The sequence below is a fragment of the Brienomyrus brachyistius genome, unplaced genomic scaffold (assembly GCF_023856365.1).
Source record: "Brienomyrus brachyistius isolate T26 unplaced genomic scaffold, BBRACH_0.4 scaffold293, whole genome shotgun sequence".
NCBI lineage: Eukaryota > Metazoa > Chordata > Actinopteri > Osteoglossiformes > Mormyridae > Brienomyrus > Brienomyrus brachyistius.
Window position 1 is genome coordinate 15,593 of NW_026042568.1, and position 7,796 is coordinate 23,388.

The following is a 7,796-nucleotide window of genomic DNA, read 5'->3' on the forward strand; positions in this document are numbered from 1 at the left end:
CTTCAGCACCATCCAAAGTTGATGTCTTTTTACATCAAAAAGTTAGTGGGCCTTATCCTGACCTCTGGATGTTCTGCAAGAACTTGCTGCTGCTGTCCTATGGGCAAGCCGAAGTGGAACGAATAGAGGTGGAGACCTGCAACTTATCAGAGGAAACAGTTGTTGCACAGAGGCTTATATGCGACCATGTCAGAGTGTGTGGGGGAGCAACCAAAGCGCCTCTGACCAAAGGTGAAAGATGAGCGAAAAGCAAAAAAGAAAACTTGAGGAACTCAAGAGGAAGAGAGTCTCACTGGAAAGTGTATGTGAGAGTTTACAAAAGGATGCTGAGCACATGGCAGAGGAAGCAGAGAGTGCTGCTGGAACCAAAAGGGCAACATTACTTACCAAGTCCAATACTCTGAGCCGACGAGCGAAGGAGGAGAAAGAGCAGTTGGTGGTCTTAAATGCAGATACTGAAGAATAGGCTACTGAACTGTGACTCCTAACACATCAAGAGTGAATCGGTGGAAACAAAAATATTTAGGTTCTTTGCATTTTTGGAGTATTTTACTTTCTGTGCCTGTTTGTACATTGTTCACAGCCATAATACTTTATAATTACAAGGTAGTTTTATGTTAGAGCTCTTGCTCCAATAAATATGTGCCTTGTAATTAACTAAATTCTAGGCTATTCAGTTTTTTTTGCCCTCGTGATGGTCGTGGGTTGTGAAAAAAGCCTTCTTCTTAGGGGTACCGCTGGGGCCAGCCGGGCGTATGTCGTGGCTTCAGTGAGTACTTATGTTTGTCATGCTGCCTGTGTACTTTATAGCGGCACAACATATTTCTGCAAATTGCATGCGTCAAATTGTCTGTCTCTCTTAAAAAATATGAAGTGTCACCAAAATTTTAAACGGGGAATCAATCTCAATGAAAAATATTCGTCAAGTAACGTTTCTAAAATAATATAGACATACTAATAATTATATATTAATAAATCGGATGAACGATGCATCCCAAATTGTATCCGCTGCGCACTTCTTAATCAGGGCAATCGCATCGTGGAGGTTTCTGCAGACGCCCAAAAAGACTTACTTAAGAAAACTGTTGCATGATAATTTGTACCATTTTCAAGGGTGGGGGGCGTGCAGTAGATGCCCCCTTTATTTTTGTGCTTCTGCCGTTCAAACCGAGCAGCACTGAGTTTGTCATGGCACCTGACGCCAAATCTACTGCTTAGCTGCTACAGACAGAACTATCTTCAAATCACCACTAGGGGGTGTCAATGCTGCAGCTTCGTTCTATGGTTGATCTTTTTCAAAGACAGTTTTTTTTCTCTCTCTCCACATAATCAACTTAACTGATTAGCGTGCTTTCATAGTAATGGTTTTTAATCCGTGTTAATCTTCTGAACAATGACTAGTAAAGGTTCTATGAGGTTGTCCTACTTACTATGGATTTTAAGTTTTTTATCAAGGTGTTAAAACGTACCACAGTTGCCAGTCCTGTGTTTTATGTCTAGCAATTTGTACAGTTTCTTCAGTATAAACACATGCCATGATCTGTGAGAATCTCCTCCAGAACTCTGCATTTCCTCAAGATCTTTTTGTAATATTGCATCATGGCACTGCTCAGAACAACACAGATGGTGCATAACAACACAAGGGAGTACAAGACAACATGGTGCAGAAACAGTGCGATACAAAGCAGGACAAAACTGGATGATACGTGGTCAGTGGTGGATAAAGTGCAGTAACAGCTGTACAGTGCAGCTGCCGTGGAAATGACTGTTACAGGGGATGCAAAAGCTGCAGGTTTGAATTGTTTGGCGAATGAAGCTGTTCATGAATCTGCTAGTCAGTGTTTGTGGATGGTGGTCAGAGTCCTGGATTATAGACTGAACCTTGTTACTGTGGCAGTTAAAGTACAGCTGGTCAATGGAGGGCAGTTCAGTGCGAATGATGTTCTTAACAGACTTCGCAATGTACTGCCTTCCTGTCATGTGGCTCCACCATACCATAGTACTACTGTAAGAACTAGGGATGTAACGATACATTCAACTCACCATTTGATACGATTCACGATTCTGAGTTCACGATACAATTTTCTCATTTTTTGCAGAATGAGCTGCAGACAAATATATTCAAAAATATTCTTATATTTATCTTTCTGAACTGTTGACACTGTTGTGAACAGTGCAACTGAATTTGAATAAAATACTGTTGAAAAAAATCCCAAATCAAAATAAGTAAATAAAAAAAAATAAATCAAATAAATAAGCTAAGGTTTGCATGTGCAGCTTTTTAGCGTGCTTTGCCCTTTTAATAATCTTCACTCAGCTCACGGTGGTGCCAGTGGACCTGTTTGTGTATGTTATCAGTCTATTACAATGTTTGCATGCAGTTTATGTCTTGTCTGTGCTTTTCTCGCTGTTTCCTCCTCGTTTGTGATTACCGGAAAGCTAATATGCTGCCACACCGCCAATTGAAGATCGGGCGGTGCGTCCATCCATCCATTTTCTGAAACCACTTAATCCCAACTGAGATCGCGGGGGAGACCGGAGCCTATCCCGGGAACAAGGGGCGCAGACAGGAACCAAGCCCAGGCAGTCACCTACACACCGCAGGTCGCACACACTCACACAACTACAGGGCCAATTTAGACTCACCAGTCAACCTATCCTGCATGCTTTTGGACCGTGGGAGGAACCTGGAGTCCCCGGCGAAAACGGGGAGAGCATGCGAACTCCACACAGAAAGGGCCCTGGACCGAAGCCAGCACTAACCACTGTGCCGTCCTCAGTTTCAAATTCATTCATCATCTCGCGTTCGCTCAAAACCAAAAACTGACGTACGATGTCGACGTGATACGCAGTGACATCTGACGTCAAACTCACATTGTGAAATCAAATGTAATATTACACCAGTTTTTCTGTTAAAGTACTGTGAAGTACTCCTACAATAGTGATTCATTTTCCACATCAGCCGGTTTAAATCTTCATGCATTTGCACCGATTTTTAACTGATTTGTGATTCATCATTACATGCCAGGGCCAGCAGCTCTGCATGGCTCGACCCTCATAAACATTCTCCACACATGCTGTTCAGGCAGTGGCCACAGAAATTCCCCCAGTGAACTTTATGCTTTCTGTCGGAGAGTATGCTGTGTTCTGGCCTTAAACCCTGCATACTACTTTGCAGACTTTGATCCTCTTAACAACAATTGGCATTTCTGGTGGCTGAATATCCATCCATCCGTCATCCAACTGCATGCTTAAAAGCTGTGAATAATAGTAATAATTCTTAAAATTGCAACTATCTAGAATTTCAGCCTAGTTACTCAGCTAAATTACTATTTAAACCTAGAATAATTTCTATAAGGGGCGGCATGGTGGTGCAGTGGTTAGCACTGTCGCCTCACACCTCTGGGACCCGGGTTCGTGTCTCCGCCTGGGTCACATGTGTGTGGAGTTTGCATGTTCTCCCCATGTCGTTGTGGGGTTTCCTCTGGGTACTCCGGTTTCCCCCCACAGTCCAAAAACATGCTGGGGCTAATTGGAGTTGCTGAATTGCCCGTAGGTGTGTGTGTGTGAGTGGATGGTGTGTGAGTGTGCCCTGCGATGGGCTGGCCCCCCATCCTGGGTTGTTCCCTGCCTCGTGCCCATTGATTCTGGGATAGGCTCCGGACCCCCCGCGACCCAATAGGATAAGCGGTTTGGAAAATGGATGGATGGATAATTTCTATATGTGTGATAGAATCAAAAAATATTTTGTTTTACATATAAATCTTCACAAGGTGTATTACACATGGTATTCCCCAGACACCGCCACCCCAACAGATGCTTTGTTTGTTAAGACAATAGCTCAGAAAGTGGTTGATCGATCTTTTGCAGCTTTTACCAAGGTTTGTACAAGCCAAAATTAAATTTTGAAACGGATCCCTGCCACACCCTGCCCTCCTGAACCTCCCGTTTCCTCCCTAGTGTGGTATAACGTGCCATGCCTGTTCCGCGTTTGTTTTACCTCTCCTTCCTGCCCTTGTGTTACTCATTTCAGGTGCCTCTAGTTTGCTCCCTGCTTAGCCTTGTATAAATGTGCTTCTCAGTCCTGCCTTTAATGTTGCTGCTGCTGTTTGCCTGTGTGTTCTTCCCTGCTTATGATTCCCCCGTGATCCAGTTGTGATCCAGTTGTCTTCATATCATGTATTCACATTCCTCAGCTGAGAGTGAACAAAGTTCTGTGGAAAGTATCTGACTACAGATAGACTTTCACCCAGTTCTCTGCGGGAGCTCTGATTACAGAGTGACTCCCCGACTACTTCTGAAGCCCTTCCTTAAGTATCCAGACCAGGTGATGGCATGTTTCTGAAGACTGACTAATTTCGGTCAATGGTTAATTTTAGGGGCATTGCTGACCTTGGTTCTCAAGTCCCCAGCCAATCAGATCACTTTAGGGGGTGGTTGTAATTCCCTTGTTCTACCATGAGAGAATCTCTCTCAGTTTGGTGGGTTGAGCCGAAGTTTCTGTATTTCTCTTAGGAAAAGCTATACTGCCTTAAATCTGAGAGTATAATACTCCTCGTCTCATGCCTATTCAAACGAGACCAAACATGCGTGTATTTGTCCCTAACATCTATGTGTGCTGAGTTATCCTGTTTATAGTGGAAAAGGTGTCTGTGTCTGGAGGCTGACAGCTGTTGTTGCTGTGGATTGATTGTGGAACTCTGGTCACTCCGGGGGTGAAAGGTCTTGCTTTTTCTGTGCTGCTCCAGTTATTCCTATCCAGTCTCTCAGGAGCCGGCAGGCCTTTGCCTTCCTTAAAAGGGGTGGTTTGACGAGTTGAGTCCAGTCTTGCCTGGGCCAGCGGAGCTCTGAAATAGACTGATGCAGGCTGATCAGAGTTGGGGCCTGCAGGACCTATAAGTTTTATGTCCTTACAGAATGTAAGTGGCATCATACTAAACTAGTGGTGTTCGAACTAGCATGGAAAGAGGCTATGGGTAGCTACAAAAAGGCTCTTAGTGCCGCCAAATCATCTAGTATCTATCAGAACTAATTGAAATAAACAAAAATAATCCTAGATTCCTATTTACTATGGTGTCCAAGCTGACTAATAACCAGACCACTGGTTATTTTCCAGTGACGACTTTATGAAACTTTTTGACCAAAAATATGCTCAATTAAACAGAACATTTTGAATATTGAATATTGGTTAACCAGTCAGAACTGATGTACTTAATTTTATCTTCAAATTCATCTACTTGTATGCTAGAACCTGTTCCATCAAAATTATTCAGCGATGCTCCCAGCATTGATTGAACCGCTACTAGCAATAGTTAAACTAAAACATATAATCATATTACCCCAATTTTATCTTCACTGCACTGGCTGCCAGTTAGATTTCGTGTTGACTACAAAACACTGCTCTTAACCTATAAAGCTGTAAATGGTCTTGCACCGCAGTATGTGAGTGACCTCATTTGCGTTCCGAATCATACACTTAGATGACGAGATGGAGGTATTCTATCCGTACCCAGAATAAAGAACATTACCTTTGGGGGAAGAGCATTTGCTCATAAAGCACCACAGCTATGGAATAAACTTCCTATTAGTGTTCGGAACTCAGACACAATCTCTGCTTTTAAGTCAAGGCTTAAGATGTACCTCTTTCGCCAGTCTTTTGGATAGTTAAATCTTCTTTTCTAAGGTGAATGGGAAATCTGGAGGTTCATAGTTATTTGAGATTGAAGGGGAAAGGGGGGATTGGTGCTGTCGTCCTGCCACTCTCGCCGATCACTTAAGCTGTGGATGGGAGGTGGCTTGACGCCAAAACCTCTGTAAACCCTCATGCCTGTGCTTCCTTCCAGGTCACTCTTTTAGGCAGGCTGTCATAGTTGCTTTAGTCCTGCCGGTTAGGTGTAGGGCAATAACTCTTCTCCATCTTCTCTTTTTCGAGCTGATACCGAGCCGACTACACCGTGTGAACCCGCACCTGGACTCCTGGATATAACTACATGAAACCAACTGGGACTTTATAACTATATGAACTCTAATGAATGTCAATGTAAATGCAGTTTCATGCTCCTTGGTCGCCCAGAGGAGGATGGGGTCCCCTTCTGAGTCTAGGTTCCACTCAAGGTTTCTTCCTGCTAGAGGGAGTTTCCTTGCCACTGTCGCCTCAGGCTTTTAAATATAAATATAAATATATAAAATATATAAAATATATTTTTGGCCACAACCGGGATTCGAACCCCGGTCTCCCGTGTGAAAGGCGGCGATCTTACCACTACACTATCCAGCAACTATATAATATAAGGGAGATTTACGGGAAAATACTAATACGGGAGGACGGCGGGAAAGAGAAGTAAAATACGGTAGTTTCCCGGCCAAAACGGGAGGCTCCAGTATCCCTTACATTTTAAGACAGGAAATATAAAATAATATAAATTATATAAAATATAATATAAATATAAATATAAATATATAAAATATATAAAATATACTTTTGGCCACAACCGGGATTCGAACCCCGGTCTCCCGTGTGAAAGGCGGCGATCTTACCACTACACTATCCAGCAACTATATAATATAAGGGAGATTTACGGGAAAATACTAATACGGGAGGACGGCGGGAAAGAGAAGTAAAATACGGTAGTTTCCCGGCCAAAACGGGAGACTTGACAGCTATGGCTGTCTCTGGCCACGCCCCCTACAGTCGGTCCGGCCCCTGTTCGCGTGTTCGCGAAAACGACTTCATTTATTTTCTTATTGATTTATCGACAGACTTTTTAGACGTTATAATAACAACACTCTATTGATCCCCCTCTTACTGTCCATGATACACAATGACGAGACACATGTTCACTAATGACGAGAACTATTCTATTTTTCATGCCGGGGGTCCTTCAAATCTTACATTTACAAATCTTGTTCTTGTTCTCTGCTTTCTCCTTTCTCGTTCCCGTAGATATATATTATTATACGGAGATTTACGGAGTCTTCAAAGACGGTCCGGCTCCAGCTCAAGGATCACTGTTGCTGTGGTGTAGATCAGCTGATCTGTAGTAGTCTTCTACGTACATCTTCTAGTAGACCTTCTGAGGGTACTTCACGCATTCTTGGTCGGAGGGTCCAGGTTTCCAGCTTAGCTTATTTCTTATTTCTCAGGTCAGCTGCTCTTGTTTGGGATGTGCTTGACCGGCGTATACGACAGCGTGTACCAGTTCCCACTAATATCCAACAACTTCGCACAGCCATTGAAGAGGAGTGGACCAACATTCCACAGGCCACAATTGACAATCTGATAAACTCTATGCGAAGAAGATGTGTTGCATTGCATGAGGCAAATGGTGGTCACACCAGATACTGACCGGTTCTGAGTCCCCAGACCCCCAATAAAGCAAAAAACTGCACATTCCAGGGTGGCCTTTTATTGTGGGCAGTATAAGGTACACCTGTGCACTACCCATGATGTCAGATCAGCATCTTGATGTGGCACACCTGTGAGGTGGGATGGATTATCTCAGCAAAGCAGAAGTGCTCACTATCACACATTTAGACTGATTTGTGAGAAATGTTTGAGAGAAATGGTAATATTGTGTATCTGGAATGAATTGTAGGTCTTTAAGTCCATCTCATGAAAAATGGGAGCAGAAACAAGAGTGTTGCGTTTATATTTTTGTTCAGTATAGAATAAGCCCAGATTTATGTTTATTCAGTGGAGATAAGTACAACCTCTAAAGATAGGCCTACACCCGTTTTGGCAGTGTCTCCGGATCCCATGACAAATAATGCCTTCAGTACATCCTCCTCAACCCACA